The sequence below is a fragment of the Aythya ferina genome (genome assembly GCF_964211825.1).
Source record: "Aythya ferina genome assembly, chromosome: 4".
Lineage (NCBI taxonomy): Eukaryota > Metazoa > Chordata > Aves > Anseriformes > Anatidae > Aythya > Aythya ferina.
In genome coordinates this window covers 73,433,998-73,454,895 of record NC_140300.1, presented here as the reverse complement: position 1 = coordinate 73,454,895, position 20,898 = coordinate 73,433,998, and the positions used below count along the sequence as shown (strand labels likewise).

General features: G+C 37.2%; 1 protein-coding gene across 6 annotated transcripts in view; it reads right to left on the bottom strand.

Annotated features, from left to right (window-relative positions):
- The window catches only part of LOC311435831 (uncharacterized protein), a 235,908-nt gene that overhangs the window by 53,183 nt on the left and 161,827 nt on the right, over positions 1–20,898 (bottom strand). The window lies entirely within an intron of this gene.

Below are 20,898 nucleotides of genomic sequence, written 5' to 3'. Positions count from 1 at the left end.
ATAATGGAATAAGTGTCACCACTGTGGGACATTACAGAGGCACTAACAGGCAGTCCAGATGGTGGTGTTAACAGGTACAAAGAATATGAATTGTAGTTCATACAGCACACTGTAGCCATGTATCCTGATCTGAGATATTTCTCGTTTTATTCTTTAGTCTGAATCAGTCTCATCAACACACACACAAACAAAACCACTGGCTTCAGTAGAAACCTGAAACTTGAATAAAGCTCCAAAATGCTTTGTTCAAGCATGTCATGTCATGGGAGATACGACAAGGGGGATGACAGTCTACCAGTTCTGCCCCTGATTGAATGTTGAAGCTGTCTGTTCTCTTTGATATTCATTTGAAAGAGAAAAAAAAAAAAAAATCACAAGAATGACACTGCAAGCGAAGTATTTTCTTTAAAGGCTAGAATTCACAGAATCCACAAGAAAACTGGAAATATTCAGGCTGAAGGACAACTCAGGGAAACTACTGTGTTTAAAATGTTCCAAATGACTTATTTAAACAATCTTGACTGTTTTTCCCTCATGTACCTCAACAGACTATGCAAATTTTCAGCAACTCTAAAACAAAGAGCTGAATTCACCAAGAAAACATCCCAACCAAGTTAAAACAAGAACTTTGCAATTATTCTAAGGCTGAAATACTGAAGTGTAGGCTTCCCAACAACTGCCAAGAAGGAGCTGCAGTGCCCTGCCTAGCAATTCTTTTAGAGGAGAGATGAACAAATTAGAGGGAATACGTTAGCTTAAGGGAATTAGATTTACCAGTTGCTGTCCTAGTAAAGAAAACCTAATCCACCCTAAAATAAGCACACAACTGTATGAATATCGTTCACAAAGGCTTAAGCCACACTTAACAGGAAACATCCATTTCTTCACTACTTTTCATGGACACACAACTTACTGCTGTCATTTGGCTCCATAGCAGTTGCAAGCGGAAGATGTAGCATACCTTGACGAATACCTACACTAGCCCAACAGACCTTGATTCAATCAAAGTAGCATCTCTCAAATACTTTTCTTTTTACTCACTACGATATACTGCAACTCAGTTTCTGCACTGTGTCTGTGTATCTTCATAATGCTCTGACAAAAACCATTTTAAACCAAAGACCATGGCTTTCTGCCATGCTCAGCCCAGAAAAAGAGGAGTTAGCAATTGCTCTACTTTTGGTTAGCTACACCCCTCCTACACTATTTTTTCTAGAGAACGGAATGCTATAGCATGGCAAGAAATACAAGGCAAGAGCTCTCCCCTCCTATTATGACCTTAAGATTGTTTCCACAGCACCCCTTGCTGCATGCCCCCACCACTCACTGTGAATGCTGTGGTTTCCCATCAAGTCCGGCTAAGTGGAGTGCTTCCCAGGAAGAAGGCACAAAACCAATAAGGCAATTAGTGACCACCTAAATTAATTAGCATGGTTTACTTACAGGAGAAAGGCAAGCCTTAAACAATTAGCAGCAAGTTTATTTTTAATAATAAAAAAAACTTCTGAAAACACCTTCTGAGTGACAATGTTTGTTTACTGACAGCCATCCAGGTATTACATTTTTCCACCCTCTCCTAACTCATTTCAGATGTTGGGAAACGCAACTGGTCACTCAAAACAGAATGCCCATGGTTCAAACAAGAGAACCAGTTCTCACAGTAGCAATGGTTTAGTTCTGGGACCTTTTGCACTGTTTATGAACTTCAGGTAATTGTGAATTTTAGGTAATGATTACACCTGAAGTGCTGCTGAGAGTTGTGAATTCTCAGCACCTGAACAACAGCAGACTATTAACCCTTCTGCTCAGCTCCCTGACTAGAATATGAGAAAAGTATTGCCCAGCCTGTAGCAAGTGCCTTGTCAGTGCATGACAAGACTGCAAGCACTTTGTTAAGTTCTGGTCTTAGCTGGGTACTATTGGGAAAAACTCCTCTTCACAGAATAGGAAGCAGAAACAAATACAAACTGCATCTACCTTACAGATGTGACTGTATATGCACATGTGAACAGTCCTGATCCCCTGTCCTTGTACTCAGGGTGGGTGAGGACAGGAGAACTGATCAGGTATCAATAACACCACTCTGTCTCATCTCTGCCTTGCCATATAAGTGCATAAAATCTACCAGGTGATCATGTTAAAGGAAATAATAATAATAATAATAATTTTAAAAGAGACATAAAGATACTCAGACTTTAGTTTTAAAGCACTTTCTAAAAGCGACAGTACTAATATACAAATTTCTCAACCCAGAAATAAAAAATAAACACCTTATTTCTAGTATGCTTTTATGGGAAATTTAAAGCCTTAATTTCCCTATCTCTCACATGACTGTTTTAACTAATTTTGATGAGATGGAACCTTTTTCCTTTCTTGGATTTTCATCATGGGCAATATTTTGAAGCATATTTATTTTTGCTTTCAGATAAATTAATAACTATGCTGTTCGATTCTATTTTCATAAATTATTTTGAATTTACAACTTTGAAATTATAAATCAAGTATTTCATAAGGAAGGATTAATAGCCTGTTTCATAACAGAATAGAAATAGAATGTTTCATAACATTCATTGGAATTTAAGGTTATTAAATTAGTTAAAAGAGGTTTCCCTATCTTACTTTAAGAACATTTAATTATAACCAAAAGTTTAACTTTTAAAAGTTTTATATATCAACCATATGGTACCTGAAATATATTTCACATTCGGTCTATTTTTTCATAGATTTTCCTAGAAGATCTACATGCTAAAGGAGCATGCAAAAAGACCTGGAAAATTAGTTTTTAAATGTTTTTAATGAAGAAGCATTTTATACAAAAGAACTATAAGGCATTGACCACAGGTCTTAGTATACATTAACTTTGTACTGTAAGGAATGATTTGAAAATGACTTGATTTTCCCTGTTGAGATCAAAATGAGCTACAGACTGAAGCTCTTAAACTGTTGTGAAATCCAGCACAGAAACTACTACTTTCTTTCTGAATCAGAGTTGTAAAAAAAACAAGGGTATAACAGGATCTAAAATTTGGGTATGTATATGGGTACTGCCAGACCTCCAGCAAATCCTTCCAACCTGAAGTTCCTAATTGGAAGAAAGATTTCAAACCCTGTCCCCCAAGACATGTCAAATCCTCTTTATAGGACAAATTCAGCATCATCATTGTCAACATAAACTGACTTGGAGCTTGGAAACATGCACAGGTATTATAAACGTTCAACTGGATTCCTGGGGGCTAAGGCCCAAGCTTTATTCATCACTCTTTCACAGGCCCTATCAACCATGCTATATCTCATCTGAAATAGAAATGGCTCCATAAGGATTAAAAAAAAAAATAATAAAAAAATAAAATAAAATAAAATAAAATAAAATAAAATAAAATAAAATAAAATAAAATAAAATAAAATAAAATAAAATAAAATAAAATAAAATAAAATAAAATAAAAATAATGTTTTTTGGCTTCCTTAGACTTGAACTAGGATGGGAATTTTTCGTGGTCTGACCTTACAGCTGACACTGGAGCCTCCTGTAACCTGTTAGACCCTGTAGGCTCTGAGGTGCATCAGGGAGAACATAGTCTTCTCTTTTTGGGGGGGAAACAGAGGCTGACATGGCAAGGGTCAAGCTCTGCTAGAGACAGGGTAGGCTCTACCACACTATTCCAGCCAGGGATAACTGGGAAATCCAGATTTCTTTCCATAAAACTGGTTGTACTAAAGGCCAATGAAGGTCTGGGGTACGGGAGGTAGAAAAATAATTTTAAAAATTATGTCTGATATATGTTCTCCTCCATTAGTTGTCTTGCTTGTCCTTCAAAGGTCTGGCTGCAAGAAGTTTTCTAGTTGATCAGTGAACTTGATCAAGAGGGGCCAAAATTAAGGTTTGTTTTTGATCCACTGACTTCAAGTTGTGATTCTTTACACTAGATTTATTTTTGGCCACACAGCTTCACAGGGTTCCTGTTCCTATCTATTGTTCTCATTCAGTCCTAAATTGAGCTCAGTATATCAGTGATCACCAGTGTTTCCTGTAGATTTCTATCGCCAAAATTTATTTCACTAATGCTCTTGGTCTAATATCCTGACTTTCTTTTGTAAAAGGGAACAAAAGACAAGAAGATCTTAGAAGAAGGACATGTATATCCCAGGATTATAATTACTCCATTTGCAATATTAAACAGATTCCAGACCCAAGAGATCAGGGATATTTGCCACATCTGCGTGGATAAATCAGAACTAGCATTACACCAATCCTAGTCTGTAGTCATGCAAAAACAGAGTTCAGCATCAGTTCATTGTATGATGTCTCACGCAGTTTTGTGGACATACTAGAAAATTTACCTTACTTAGACGCAGGAATTCACTGTCATCACCTCAAAATGGAAGTATAAGAGAAACAGTAGTGTTTTCTAACCTCAAACATTTAAAACCATTTGAAAGGACCACCACCACCCACACCAGCAAGTTTGTCTTTGAAATCTAAGGGATTTTAAAAGAATGTATTTTCTTATTGAGTTACTTGATTTAATTTGCAAGTTTGGAGCTGGCCTCAGTGAAATTCATAGGCAAAACACGTTTTGAAGAAGCTGTTCTAAAAGAGGAAGAAAAACATAATATTAGGAGAGTTCAGGTTTGGCCTGCTGTTTCTGAAGTCCATGTGAGTTTTACCACTAAATGACAACAATATTAGACAAGCAGAGTCTTTTCTAAATCCCATTAGCAAAGGAGGAATTCTTGTGCACATAACGTCAGTGTGCACAAGTTTCAGAATTCATATATTAATAATAATAATAATTGATAATGGTATTTTTCAGTGTTTTTTTCTGCATCGTAACTATAAATATAACCATATCTATAAATATTTCACCAGAGAGTATGGGAGCTATTAACTTTTTTTTTTTTCAGTGTGGCATTTGAGTAAGCCTTAGAAAGCCCCCAAAAGAGCATAATTCCAGTGCTTAGCACTGCCAGAGCAGTGCAGTAGAACCCTTAATCAGGGCTCTTAGTCAGATTGAAATATATCCCCGATTAAGCGACCATCCCATTTAAGCAAAGTTTTCCCGAACCGTCACTTAATGTAAACCAAATGTCCTCTGCAACTCCTTCCTTCTACTGAAGCATTTTGACCCTTAGCCACCATATTAACACCTCTAATTGTAACTGACAGGGCAATTTCCTGGTTGCCATTGTGTGAGACAAGCAGTGAACACTAGCCACAAGCAATTTATGACCTTTGACTGTCATATTAACGCTTTTAATTGTAACTGACAGGGCAGTTAGGCCAAAAAGTGTCCCAGTAAAGCAGTTCAGGCAGTTCTGAATGTCCCACTAAAGCAAAGGCAGGAGCATCCAGTCATTAAAGTTTGGGACTGATATGGAGAATGAAGGGGCTGTACCTGAGGTTGGACAGTCATCAAACTCCTTGTAACCATCATAATATTTTGCCTCAGTTTGCAGTCACATTCTCTGGCTAAAAACTGAACATTTTTTACTGAATGTATGGAATTTAGTTTTAACCTTTGAAAAAATTTCCCAAAACATTTGACAGGAAAATATTTTCAGAATTCTTCCCCCATTACATGATTTTTTTTTATTTTTTTTTTTTTCACTTTGCTTAAACAAATAAAATGATCTAGCCTTAGGAAATATGCAAAGTTAATGTACCTCCAGACAATGGCAGCTGAAGCATTCTATAACATGAGACTAAATAAGCAAAAGGTTATCTCAGCTGGAAGAGAGGGAAGTGCTCTGGGTGACTCATATGGTTGCTTTTGGTAAGCTGGCCTGTGGAGAGTGAAATATCGTACTCACCAGCAGTTGAGCAGGTCTGATATTCAGCAGCAAATAAAGGCACAAATTAGGTGATAGAATGATTCCCCCTTACTTATATTTATATATTTACTCCACATACTCCTATGTGGAGTAAACACTCATCATTAAATTTGAGAATTTGGTCAATTTAATTCAGCCTATGGATGGGTCATATTCAGCTATGGCAAAGCTACTAGATATCTTCCTTATTACAATCCATCCTTATCAAAATCTTTTTTTTTTTTTTCTTTTTCTAAGGAAAAAAAACAAACAAACAAACAAAAAAAACACTTCTGCACTACTGTTAACCTGAAATCCAAACAAAACCTGTAAACATATTCTACAGGACATTTTCACTTTTGTATATTTCAGTTTACATATGTTCATCAAATTACCCTATTTACTTAATTTCCAAGCATTTTTTTTTTTTTCTTTTTTCCCAATAAATCAAATCAAGCAAAATTGAATAGTCAGGGTGTTATCAAATGCAGAAAGTCAACAAAGTAAGTAGTTGAAGGAGATTCCAGACCAAGACTGCACCTCTTTGAATACGTTTGGCAGCAAAGCTAGTTCACCCTCTACCTGCATCTTCTTGTCCACAGAGCAGCCCTATAAAACCACCTGTCAGCTCAAACTAAGAAGGAAATCACACATTATAGAAAATATAATACTTTGCAGACACCAGGATAGGAAGATCCTTCTATTCCTACTTTCCACTACTGTTCCTCCTCCAGATTTGGCCTGACCCTTTCCACGTGCCAGCAGAAGCATGTCTCTGCTGAGCCAATTCAGGTCAATACCACCTGCATACACACACTTTTTGGTGCGGCTACTTTTCTGCCAGTTTAGTGAACTCAATCAGCTCATGTTCCCTGGGGGGGGGGGGAAGGGGGGGGCTGCATGACCATGAAAGGATAGACAGGAGAAGGGGGAATACAAGCTCTCCTTTTTGGAGAGACTGCATCAGATTTAGAGGTAGCCAAGCTCAAAGAATAATGGGTGTTTTCACCCTGAAAGGCTGTTACGGAGAGGGTACTGCCAAGATCAAACATATTTAAAACTGTATCATAAGTTAGGGTGCATTTAACTGTTATTGTAACTAAAAGATTTTATATATTATCTTAACATTGACCCAAATGTCATTAAATATTTTTATTATCATTTTTAAAGTACAAAGGAGCTTGTGTCTTATTTTTAGAAATGCTATATTCTTTAGAATCTTATTTTTAGGTTATCATAAATAATCTTCATGGCAGTTTACAATGCTTCAGTGACTTTCTAATGGACCTTCAGTGCCCTTGAACATTTTTACATGCCTAGGAGTGATCATAAACAACAAGAGGATTTGTGCTCTTCTTCCAAAATCTCTCGACGTAAACAGAGACACACTGTCCACTGCAGCCACTCAACTCGATGCTGCTTGCTAAGCATCAGTTCATAGTTAAGATACGTTACGTTTAAAAACAATTTAGAATACGTAACTTCAGGTAACACAACTGAATGAGGGGAAAAGAACTTGTAGTAACATAACACCACAACAGGGAAAAAAAAATACTTTGTAAGGCTTCTTCTTGACACTGCAGTAGTTTTCACTATGCAATGAACTCTCTTCATTTAAGGAGAATGATGGCTCAAAAGCCATGAGCTCAGCCTAGGTATAAGCAGCAGAGGTCTGCATTGGTGCAGCTTCTGAACAGATTTTTCGGGAAAACAAGAAATGTCTGCCTCCTCCAACTTACACACCAATAAGGCCAGAGATCTCAGCCATATAACATGAAAATCAGTGACAAACTGTGTAGAGAAGGCCAAAACTTATCATTTAAGAAAAAAAAAATCAGAAAAAGAATTTGAGAGAGAGTAACTGCAAATATTCACCTGCTATTGAAGCCCCTATCATTGATAATAGTTGCTAAAAAACATTTATCACTAAGTGTAGTTTGCCTCTACCTACCTTGCCTTGGAAGGTTTCAACTGACTAGATACCAGTTTCTAAAATAGTTATTTAAGGAAAATAAATAAATAAAAATCTCCCACTCAGTGTTTCCATCACTTTCACATCAAACTACTAAATTCAAAAAAGTCAGAAAGAGTCATAAAGCAAATTAAGGTGAAAATACTACAAGCAAATGAAAATGCAAAATACTGTTCTCCACCATCCCCAATCCTCACTTAATGGCCAAAACCATAAAGCTTTGCTGTGTGTATTTAGAGAGTTATATCTGTAATCAGACTCCTAATTTGCTGATTGCTATATGAGTGTGCGACAGTAATTTAATTAAGAATAGTGCCTTTGAAAAAAATGGCCTTCTTAGGAAACTAAACCTGGTTTAAGTCTCTAACATTGGGCAAATCTTCTTTCTGTCTATGCATTATTGCTTGAGAGAACATAAACAAACCATTTTAAACAACTGTTTGACAAGAACACACTCTAAATTGCTACCTGCTTAATCAGCCTCTACGGAGATCCTAAGCTGTTTCAGATGAGAATAGATATTTGATCAGATGCATGAAGGTTATTTTAAGTAAGCACGCAACTATCTTGTCTGGTCTTTCAACAGCTAGATACTTCTACAAAGATCCATGGGAATAGGGGGAATTCTACTCTAGTAGACTTTGCAAGGGTCCTGGAGGACTTGCTAAGAATGCTAAATAAACAAGGTCTCTCATTCCACCCAGCCACAAAGAGCTAACAAGCCTCCATGCCCCCCTTCCCCATCCTCCGGCAGGCTATACCTCCCACTAGCAGCCCACACTCATCAATACACAGAAGCCCCAGATATCGCACACCAGACCCTGCTGTGATGAGCAAACACCAATCAACAGCCCCATTAGCCTCCAGAGGATGGTATCGTTTGTTTACAGTAAATACTAGAGCACTGCCAGCGGAGTGCTGCACAGGAAATGCTGAGAAGTCTTTTTGCCCTTATGTTGCAGGACTATTTGGAAGCTTGGGGTTTGCTTGGAGGGGAGCCCTGGCTGTTGTTTTCTTTAAAAAAAAAAAAAAAATAGTCTAAGAAAATTGTGTTCTTTATTAAAAAAAAGTACTACCATTTGGGATTTCATGTTAGCCTTCAATCAAAATTCCTACATTTTCAAAAGCAAATAATTTACAGTGCATGATATATAGTATTTTACATGGGATTTTCAAGGTAGAACCCGAGCTTTCATTAACTCGCTGTTACTCGGTTTTATTCAGTATTGTTCTCCAGCTGACCAACTGTTTGACACATGTACTAAAGGTGCTGGAACCAGCAAGTTCTGTTTCCAGAACTGGAAGACAAAGAAAAGAATATAGGAGAATGTTACAGCTTACAGACAAGGGCAAGATGTTGGATGAGGTTTAGTGAGAAGATCCAAGAAGGTTTGGAATTCACCCTGTGTGTTGTTACCAGCTTACTCAAACAATGGAGGGACTGCTCCTCTCCAGGACACCAAGGGGGAAAGACTCCTTCCTCTACAGACACTTTGCATAAAGCCTAGTGGCTCTGCTCTGTTTGGAGACTGGATTCGCTTCTGACCCTTTGTTAACAAAGACAATATAATTTATTATTCATACATATCTGTAGTCAAAAGACGTGCACAGCAAGTAGCTGATCTCATTCTTTGCTCAAGCAACACGTGACTCAGACATTGCTCTGAATGTTGCTCTTTCCTTTGGAAGCCAGGATCAAATCGACAAGAAAGCCTTGGTAGCCTAGCAGAAATTAACTTGAGCTTGAACTTGTTGGGAGAATCCAGTTTCTTATCATGAGGGGCTGAGGTGAGCTGTAAAATGGCAGTTGAAGGTTGACCACTAAAGCCATCACATGAGTGACTAACAAGATGGGAAAAGGAAAAGCCAAAAAATTATTTAAGGAAATGGAACCAAAACTGTGTTTTGGTAGTCATTTCTCAGAAGGAAGGAGGGAAGGAAGAATACTCTGTGCAAAATGTCCATCACATGTCATATTTGTCTTACTAATTTTTATAACATGCCTCAATGAAGTTTCTATGCAGGACATGCATCATTTTCTTCTGAAAGTCTTAAAAGCTCTGAATCAGCTGCCAGACATGATTGTAACATTTCAGATAAGCCCCTCTCATCGTCTCAAAAGAATGCCTGATTTCCAAAAGAGAGGAGAAAAAGTCTGTTATTATAGCTAACCAAACAACAAATTATATGTCAGCAACTACGTGACCACAGCATTCAAATGTCAGAAAATAACTGAGCAAGAGCACACAGATTTCAAAACTAATTTTCGAGATGTTTCCACACTGTGGTATATATTTATATCGATAGCCCCCAGCCGCTGAGCTCTTTTCCAAGTAACTTTTATAATGCATTCAAAATCCTAGGGGAGGGGAGGTATATCAGCAGAAGTGTTTTGTAAGACAGAGTGATTCAATGATAAATGGACAAATGTTACATGGCAAAATGTTTATAGAAACTGGATTGAAAGAGCTTCTCGGTGGTTACACCTCTTCATCCACCCTTCCATTAACTTAATTAAGCTAACCCATAGGCTTACAAGCCTGGGGGACTTAGAGAACTTGATCTGAAAGGAAAAATAAAGGGTTTAATCACCAGGCCAGGTTTTCCAAGTTGTCAAGGCTCTAGTGTTTATACGCTGCACACTTACATAAACCCAAACTTCCATTACTTGCCTGAGAGTCTCAGATCAATATTATAGATAAAGGTAAAGCTTAAGGTAAACGATTACCCTATAAGATGATGGGAATAGTAATTTTAGTGAACATCAAACACATTAGGATACAGTAAGCTTGCACAGACATAATAAATTCATCAGCTATTTCTGTTGATTGATTTGTATTCCAGTTTAATTAGCCATGAAAGAGTCAATTTTTTTCCGAAGCCTCCCTCCCCCCCTTTTTTGTTACAGATCACTGCCACAAAGGATAATCCCCAGCTGTCAAGTTAAGGAAATTTAAAAGGTAGGTTCTAAAAAAATCGTTACCAGTCATGAATTCATTTTCATATAGACCAGTTATACTTATTTTCCAATGACTTTGGTTGGAAAATCACTTTTGAAAAAAAAAAATAAAATAAATCTGATTAGGATGTATACTAGCATTCTAAATTTGGCTTTAAAATACTTTGCAGAGGCACTGAAAACAGTGGAGAAAATGACCTGTAGAAAGGCAGAGGTGCTGCGGAGTGGCACAAAACCTATAACCTTGCTGTTGCTTAACTTTCAGCAAACAACTTACAGTAACATAAATGAGCACTGTAGATCCATACAGAATAAGAATTGACAAAAAAATAATTGTCATAAAGAGGGTACTTTGTTCGCAAATAAAGGTAAATAAATTAACCAGCACCACTTGGAAAATTCTCAGAGTATCCATGCTTGTGTTAACTCGTCACTACAAAAGAAGAAGCAGGGAACAATAGTGAGGTCCAGCTGTTGTTTTTCTTGAAGACGTCCCAGCTCCCCATGCAGAGAAGCTACACTTGAGATGAGCTGGCTGAGACAAATGTTCTGTCTACACTTTAAATGGCAGCTGGTTATTAAATGACTCCCAATAGGATGAACACTTGCTATTGACAATAAGGTAATATAAGGACCATGCAGAGCAATCAGGATGGGAATGTGAATGAAAAATCTTTAATCTGAAATTACAGCTGTCAGGGTTATATTATAAAACATGAAAGTTGCATCTGCACTTAGAATTAATGTGTCCCAAAAGCCAAGTTTCTCATAAAGTGCATCTTGCAGATACATCTTTTATAAATAGACTACTGGTCTTCCATAAATCAAACCGAACTGTAGCCTATACTAAGGAATTAAAAGGGTCATCTCTACTGGGGTTGGTATTTGTTGAACAGTATTTGGGAAAAATGAACATTGATTTACAAAGTCCAACAGATGCGGGTGGTAGTATTACTTTCTAACGATATTCACTGACTTCAATGTGTCAGACAAATTACTTCACTTCTTTTATTAGAAGCCTCAATGTGTAAAAGTGTCTTTTTTTTTTTTTTTTTCAAGAGAAGAAAGCTTTTTCCAAAGAGCCACTATTTAACAATCTGAGTTAACAGACTGTTGTACCAACAAGTATATTACCTTTATTTGCATGTAGCTCAGATATGAGGGGGTAAGCCTCTTTAGGCCTAGTAAGATGGAACCAGTAGAAGATCAGACATCTGGCAAAATTAGTTACCTACTCTATTTCATGGCCCCATGGCTCATGCAAATCATGTCAGTTCATTTCCCATGAAAGGGCAGAGCTGCTTCTGTAAGCTGAATCTTTGCATACATTTTGTGACAGCTCATGTTTGGAGATACTTGTGTGTTGATAACTTAAATAAGCCAATATTGGAATGCCAAATTGCCACTTAGAAATTCTTTAATGATTTGTGAGGGAAAAAACAAACAAACAAACAAACAAAAAACACCTCTCATAATAGTCCAGTGTGTACAGTAACAGGTGATGGAAATTACCAGGGATGATTATCAGCTCGCAAAAGCCTTAAAACCAATAAACATAATGATGCACTGCATTAAAAAGACGCATGCCCACTGCTATGTAAGTCTTCATACAAGGACAAATCAGACTGGATAAGAAATATGGGCCATGAAGCAGAATCACAATACCTATATTCTCTCACTCCACATTAGGTTTGGGGAAAGTTTGATGGAGAATGAGAGATCAGAAGTTTCCTAGCCCTTCGGTTCTCACTAACTGTTCTCTGCACTCTTAAAGAAGCTCAGGGGAACAGATCTAAACATTTGACACAACTTACACCTAAAAGCCAATTTTTCACCATCTAAGTTTCTCTTGCTTTCTTCTGTCCTACTCAAAGTGTTGTCAGGATGCAAGAACTAAATAGCCTACAGTGAATCCATGCCTTCCCCCAGCGTTACTAATTCCAGCAAGTATGTATTAGCACATCGTTGTTACACAGACCTTTGGGTAATTCAAATAAAATAATAGAATGTATTTCAATGATACTAAATTACAGATCAAAGATCAAAATGAAGGTAAGCTGTATGAAGCTGTATGAACAAAATATGAATAGCTCCATGAAGGGATTACATCAAAGAACTGAATTAAGTCTGCATATACAATTCTTTGTACTAAGGATATACTAAAGTACATAGTTAGTACTTTAGTACTTATACTAAAGTAGATATTATTTCCCCTCACTAAGAATTCACTGGGTATTTTCAGATTCACTGATGGACTTCTAGAACATAATTACAGAAATCAGTTACCTGAGTGCCAACCAAGATATTCATATAATAATATCATATGATATAATAATAATAATAATAATATATTAAAAAAAAAAAAAAAGTTATATAAGCCTTAAGTTGACTAAATGATTCCTGGTTCCTGGAGGCTGGGGGGCATGGGAAGAAAACACTACTAATTAAAAGTTACTCGCCTCTCTCCTGCACCCTGGTTAGTGACAGTAGACATATAATTCGACATATAATTCTGACATTAACTCTGATTCCAAGAAAGAGCTTCCCTCCCCATCTTACTGCATTCAGAAAGTTATTTTTGGTTTTCTGGTATTACCCAGATATCCCAAACCTTTGGGATATGGTTAACAAAATTCTGAAAAATAACTTTGAAGAAACAAGCAACAAAATGCTACAGAAATACAGTTTTGGAAGTTAATTTTGTTCTTACATTTTCAATAGCTACACTATTTTTCTCTTACCATTCCAAATTATTTTATAGTGGCTCTTAGCTTTGCTAAACTTATCACATTTCACCCTTGAAGTGTCTCAGACCAGGGTGTTGAGTTCTCTCTAGGTATCAGCTGAAAAGGATATTAGCATCTGTGCTGCAGGCACATATAATCATTTTCTTTTGTCAAACATCTCTCTGATAACTCTCCTTGAGAATTATCAAATACAAAAGTAACTCAGCCTAGAGTAATGTGCAACAACATCTGTGAATCTATCTTTTAAGGAAGAAATTAAACTTGATAAAGAAATTAATTTGCCTTAAAAACATAAGGAACGTATTTCAAGCTTATGGTAGAGACCAATGAAGAAAGAGCAATAACAATATTTTTCAAGGGTTCCAACTAAACTAAAGGAGGTAGTAAGTTATCAGAATCATCAAGTTAACACTCTCCTACTACAAAAAAAAAAAAAAGTTCCATTTACTTTCATTGTTCAGTCAGTCTGCTATGAAAAGTGGTTGAGGAAACCAACAAAGATATTAAGTCATTATCAAATCTATGGGTATGAATTTACTCAAGGACAGGCAGCCCCGAGCATCCTTCTTATTTACAGAATTAAACAAAACAAAAGTCCACAGAATTGAAGATAAAAAGCAGAGAAGGCACACATGCATTGAGTTTTTCTACCTGGCCCATTTATTTGTCTTATCTATCTGGGAGGTCTTGTCTTTTAAAGATTTTAAGCTCTTCAGAGAGGAGGCCATCATTAGCTTATGTGTTTGCTCAGTGTCTAGCATAGGAGAGTAACACTGGCTGACAGCTCTAGGCCACAAATACAATTAGGATTTAAATAAAGAGTCAGTTCGTGTTTGTAACAAGCTTCGTGTGAAAGAGCATTGTTGTTGTGATGCCCCTGTAACAAATTTTTTGTAAGCAAAGACAGAGTCTTTGATACTCTTGGAATAGCTTGAGTAACGATTTACAATAGCAAAGAAAAAGAACTGCAACAGAAAGAGCCCTAAGACAGGTAAAACAAGCAAACAAACAAACTTGATGCTCTGTGAATGAATACAGCTTTTTTCACCCAGCTACTTTCCCTGGTTCACAAATATTGCTGTATTCAGCGTTGTCAGAAGTCCATGAATAAGTATTCAAAAATAAATAAATAAATAAATAAAGTAGCAATGCTTTGTGGTGCGGAGCATCAGCTCTGCCTGAAAATTAAAAATCTTACACATATATTTAATAATATATATATATAAAAAAATAATAACAAAATAAATGATCAAAACCTCTAGGGTATAGACTTGTGTATCTCCACTAAAGCAGAACGAGTATCTCCAGCCTTGCATCTCATACAGCCTTTCTGATATACATTGTGAATGCCTCTTTGGACCATTAGGTCATGTTTTCTAGGCTTCATGTTGTCATTCCTTTCAGATGATGATAAAGCTTTGTTCTACCAACATTTTAAGCACTGGATTTAGCTTCCAAGACCTTCGAAGCACAAAAAGAAAGGCATGTATCTGTAATTTGTAAATCTCTCGACAGTAGGATATGTAACGGAGCACTTCCCACCAGGAGAAGTGGTCCCACACGCATTTAAGATGTCAGGCAAACCTTACTAAGTACCAGCGATACTTGAATATTCTCTATTCCACTTGAAGCAAAACCGCAGACAATTTGTTTGCTCTCTGTAACAAATGCCACTGCACAGTTGAAATATCAAAGTGCTCTTTGTATCTGAGGCATAGCTTCTTTGGACACCATGTTTCCCACTCAAACGAGTGGCCACATTTTTTTCTTATTAGGAAAATGAGGGCCAGAAGTCCCACAGTGGGAAATGTGCCAGACAAATAAATTACACAGCAAGCGCAAACAAGCTCTTCCCTGTCTACACCTAAAGGCTGGGTGTTATCTATTAGTAGTTGTTTCAGCCATTCTCTGACTTGCGGATGGGAAAAGCAGCAGGAGATTCCCAGAGATGAGCATGGCATCATACCCCTCATTGAATGAGAAATCCAAATGGTTTCTAAAAAGGAATTAGTTTGGTAAAATAAAATTCCATGCTAACTGAGAGGCACATCCTCAAAATGAGATGTGGCTCTCAAACAGATTGCATGGATACAACAAAATAGACTTTGCCATGCTAAGTTTGGACTTTGAAGATGAGCCTGCAGCCAGAGAAAACATTATTCCCTGCCTTATTCATGTTTCATCCAGAAAAATAAGTCTGCCTTTAAGTAATATTGCACAATTCTGGCAAGAAGAGCTTCCTAAAAGAACAGATTTTCAGCTTTAGAGCTTTTATTATTCTTCAAGGAGTTCTTATTTGAAACAACATTTGCAACACTTCCTTAGTCTTAGACTAAGTCAAAAGCTAAAACTTTCAGCACACCTGGCACATCTGCAACTCTTGAGCCCAACCGCTTGCTCCCAGCACTTTCTGTTTCTTCCTTGACTGCAGTGCAACCAGAAATATAGGCTGAAGCTGGCTCTGGTCCTTAAGCCATGTGAAGGCATTGTCCCATGTCTGCCCGGTCCGGGGCTCCTCAGCCTCTCTGGAGAACCCCAGCCAGATGTTTATTTTTTTGTTTGTTTGTTTATTTTTCTTCATTTAAAATCCAATTCCTAGGGTGTTTGGTAAGGGGCTCCCTGGCTCTAAGCAGTGTTGTGAAAAAAAAAGCAAGGCAGTTGTTACTCTGGCAGGCGATGAGGCTATGAGTAGTGGCAGCCCAGCAGATAGGCTTTAGGGCTCCATCTTCCCCCTCTCTTCTCTCCTGCTATTCAAAAAGCATTTATATGGAAGCACAGGGAGAGCTGCCAGGGCAGGGTGGGACAGGGAAGATGCCACCACAGTTTTACTTCAAATATTTCAAAAATGACTTGTCTGTGAAAAGGGTTCCCGCTTGGGTAGATGTTTATAAATAGAGTTGTGCAGCTCTGGCACACTAACCGTATTTTCCACTCTGGCATGTATTTCATTTGGAAAGTAATTGTTCTGGATATCTTTTTCCAAGCAAAGTATGCCAAAAATCTTAAATACATTCAATGTCATCTAACTGTGAACCAAGTTAATCCTGTGAAGTTATTGTTATTGTTTCAATTATATGAAACAAACTACTGTATGAGACTGAATTACCAAGAAAATCAATTACAATCTAATCAATACAATCAAATTTGTATGACAATTCATACTTTATATCACGAAACGTTCTTGCATAAGCTTCAGCTTATTTTCTAAAAAGGGTTGACACGGCATTTTGTCTTGTATTCGAAAGCTATCTTTTCCTATTAATTTGCTTTGAACAAACAACCAAACGATGAAGAAAATCAAAAGGAAGTTCTTGTTCATGCTTCTCCCACACATCTTCAGCTGTGTGCGCAAGCAGTTAAAACATGCAAATGCAGTTTGGAGGAGATTCGACATCTCTATTATAGATGAAAGGTAAACAAAAGCAGATGAAGGATTAGTGCAATTCCAAATTTAAGATATTGCTCTCAGTGACTTATAATAAAGTGGTGTTGCATACGGTGGCATGTTTTAGATGACATTTCAATTGTACAAGCAATTTGCATTCTATCTGACATTAAATAACGTTCTCGTTATTATGAATTCTGGCAGCATCCCCGTCTCCACAGCATAAAGATATGAACTACGAGGCACATCTTAATGAAGGGAGTAAGTTTTCCTGTCAATCTGAAATACGAGACAAGGCTGTACCTGGGCTAAACCTCCGGTAACATTATTGTGAGTTGCCCACTTCTGACATAGTACAAATCTTCAGCTAAAGCATTCTCCTTATTAAATAAAGATCTATAACTGAACACATGTATCTGTAATATCACTACAATCCAAAGAAAATTAAAAGACAGATTATGTCCAGGATATTACATGCACCACCACAGAGCACTGTGAGAATCTGGTATGATCCTGTTGCTAAGATACCTGGCTAATGCCACGGAAACAAGCCCTCCGTACTAATCTAGCACAATCCATGCATGCTTCCACATATTTTGGCAGGGGAAAGTAGGAGTCCACTGACAATGGCTTGGGATATTGCTAGCCACCGCTCCTGAATTCATACATTTTTTATCTCTGGCTGGTAAGCTTCAGCAATCTTAGTGAAATAAGAAATGTAACACTCTGTTAATGGCATTTGGGTGCTTTATGCCATTTAAAACAAGTAAGATTACTTTTTATCCTCCTGCATAGTCAATAAAAGTTGCTTAAAAAGGTAATTATTTAAGTGCTTTTGGTTGCAAAATTGTGGTGCTCCCCAAAATGACTGCCCTTAATCTTTGTGATTTATACTGTAATATGCACGTAAATGACTAACTGCATTTGCTGTCTCCATTGCTGGCTTCAAGGAGAATGTAATGTAGCAGTTTCCTTGGGTGCATACTGAATAAGCAATCAGAAGAATAAAGCGGAATTATTTTAACACAAATAACTCACAAGTCTGCACTATTTAAAACTGCTTTGCAGCTCTAAGCCTGCCAGTAGCTCTTTGCCCAATAGACTAAAAAGAGTGAGGTAACAGAAAAAAAAAAAAATACAAAAAAAAAAAAAAGAGAGAGAGAGAAAAAAGAAAAACTAAGAACAGTTATTCCATGACCTGTGTAAAAATCTTACATGTAAGAAAACTGCTCCATCAAATAGCTGGGCTAGACTGCAAACTTATGGCCAGACAAAGTAAATGTTACACCTATCATTTTTAAATATAAAAGACTTTTGTCTTCACTGATGAAAAAGCTTGCTAATAAAATGTTCCTACTGTAAATCCACCAAGAATAAAAAAAGAGAATGTAAATGCACTCCCTGTCTTTTTTGCAATGTGATCTCTCCTAAGCATCAGTGACAGTAGCTCTGTTGAGCTCAAGTTATGATAACAATAACTTTTGCAGATGTTCGTAGCTGTCAAATATTATTCACTAAAATGTCAGAAGATGTGATAAAAAGTAAAAACAGAAGAATTCCTCTGCAGTAATCAGCTGAAGTCAGGAAGGCAGAGGTCACGCATTAATCTCTAACTCTAAAACAGTGAGTTGTAAAGGAATAATGGAAATATTATATTAAAGCAGGCAAGCAATTGTGCATGTGTGCGCATGCCTACATGTACATGAATAAGTGAAAGAAAGACACATGTATTTCCACACTGCATTTGCTTCCAATTCATTCACGTCGCACATCCAATGTATTTCTTGTGAAAGGAATATATGCATCACAGATAAGAGCACCTAAAAACTGTGTTATTTTTATTATTTTAGTTGTTTTCCACTCCATGAACTCCCAAGGTCATTTTCTGAGACTCCTCTGGCAAGGGGCCTCACGAACACCCAGCACCATTTGGGGTTATGACGACTGCTCGCTATGCTGTACTCTTTATTGTTGTTCGATCAAACGTTACTGCAACTGATATAGGCCACATAAGATGCAAAAATCAACGTATGGACAAGCTTCTGTTCCTTGATTCAGAATGTTTTATATTTTTGAAGTCCTCTGGGACTTTGTTGTAGTAAAACTATTTCTGAATAACTACCTTAGGGCAGCATACAAGGGTAACTGTATTATAAAACAGGAGATTGTTCATGACAAAGAAGAAATAAATCAATAACAGGTGCAACTATCTCACAAACTGTTACTTCAACATAAATTGTCCCTGTAAGAAGGACAGAAAAATGTTTTTACAAACCTTTTACTTTTTTCAATTCTCACTGGAATCCAAGTCAGAAGAGAAAATGGCTGTTTGCTTAGAATAAAGTGTCTGAGCTATCTATGTGAACCTGACTGTAATGGCAAAGGATGGTGCAGATCAATATCCATCTTCTTCATTCCTGAAGTAATAACTTTCAATAGGAAAATCTATTTACTTTTACTTACCTTTATTTTATTTCATTTTGCTTTAAAGAAGTCCATTCCAGAGGGAGGGTTTAGATTGCAAACAGCAGTTAACAAACTGATGATTTAACTAAGGACTATAGGCCAGTCGGCATGTTACCATTCCCTGTAGCCATCGGGTAGGGTTAAGAAGAAACACATCTACTTGGAAAATTTATTTATTATATAAACAATGAGTACTACAAGCCATTTAGCGCATACAACCTCCCTATGTATAGCGCATATTGGAAAGGTCAATCACAACTAAAGGGTAATTAGTCTAATCCTTACCTACCACGTGCCCAGAGCCAGCCTGGGCTCCCCCAGCAGCTGCCGGTGCTCCTGGAGCCACTGTGCCCCCAGCCATGGGCACCCACAAGGCCATGTCCTGGGGGCTGCTGGCTGCCAACACTGGCTTGTGGCATTTCATGAGGGCATCCATGGCCAGTGCAAAGCTGTTTTTTTCCCCTCAAACTATAGAGGTGGATCCCAGAAACATCTCAGGCCCACATACTTTCGAAAAAGACAAGTAACACAGAGGAGAGGGGGAGTAAAGCAAAGCAAACTTGCATATTTTCCACTGGCATATACCCACTTTCAACAACTGTGCGCTTGCAAGATAAATCATATGTTTGATAGGACCAGTTATATTGTTCATATCAATAAAAACAGTGTATGCATTTACTTTTTTTCCATGCCTTCCAACTGACTTTCAGAAGTAAAACAAAACTTTATGGCAGCACTCACGGCATCGCCTGATATTTTCTATTAGGGTTTTTTTTATTTTAATTATGCACTAAAACCGCGTATCAGACAGCGTAACATCTTTGCAATAAGTACTGTTTTCAAGTTGTATTATGTAGAGCACAGTGAAAGGCTTCCTCGTTTTGAATTCAGGGGGGAAGCTGAAGCTCATTACAAATTAAAAATATTAAAAGTACATTTGTGCTTTCTGCAATTGCTGATTTTTCTCCCTGCTGCTACAATCACCTAACACAAAATTAAAGCAAGACTGCAATTTACCACTTTCTTAATATTTACAAGCAACCATCTGGCTTTCCATAATACACATTTTTGTGACTGTGGTAGCAACATCATCCCTCACCATTCACAGCCATGTCAATATTGAAGTCCAAATAAAAGAGACTACAAGAGAGAATAGAAAGACAACACTTTATTCGCACTGCGAATTTTATTAATAATAATTGCTAATTAATCTTAACTGAAGCAGCAGTGCAAAACCCCATGCCTGAATTCCAGGTTCTTACATAAATCTCAAAGCACTCAGAGTGTGTATTTGTAACTAAGAAAGAGATCACCAGCATTAAAACCCTGCTTATATCAACTGCAAGATGGGAAATAAATTAGAGACTTTACTCTTTTTAGAATCTGAGGGGAAACATATACTAATATAGATGTAACCTGATAAGACAATTAATTGCAAAGTAAAATTTGGAGAATACTAAGGATAAGCAAGATTTCTTTGTCATTAATGTCTGCATATTTATTGGAAAGCAGATTGTGTGAGTGTGTGTGATGAATAAATGAAGTCTTAATTGTACAATT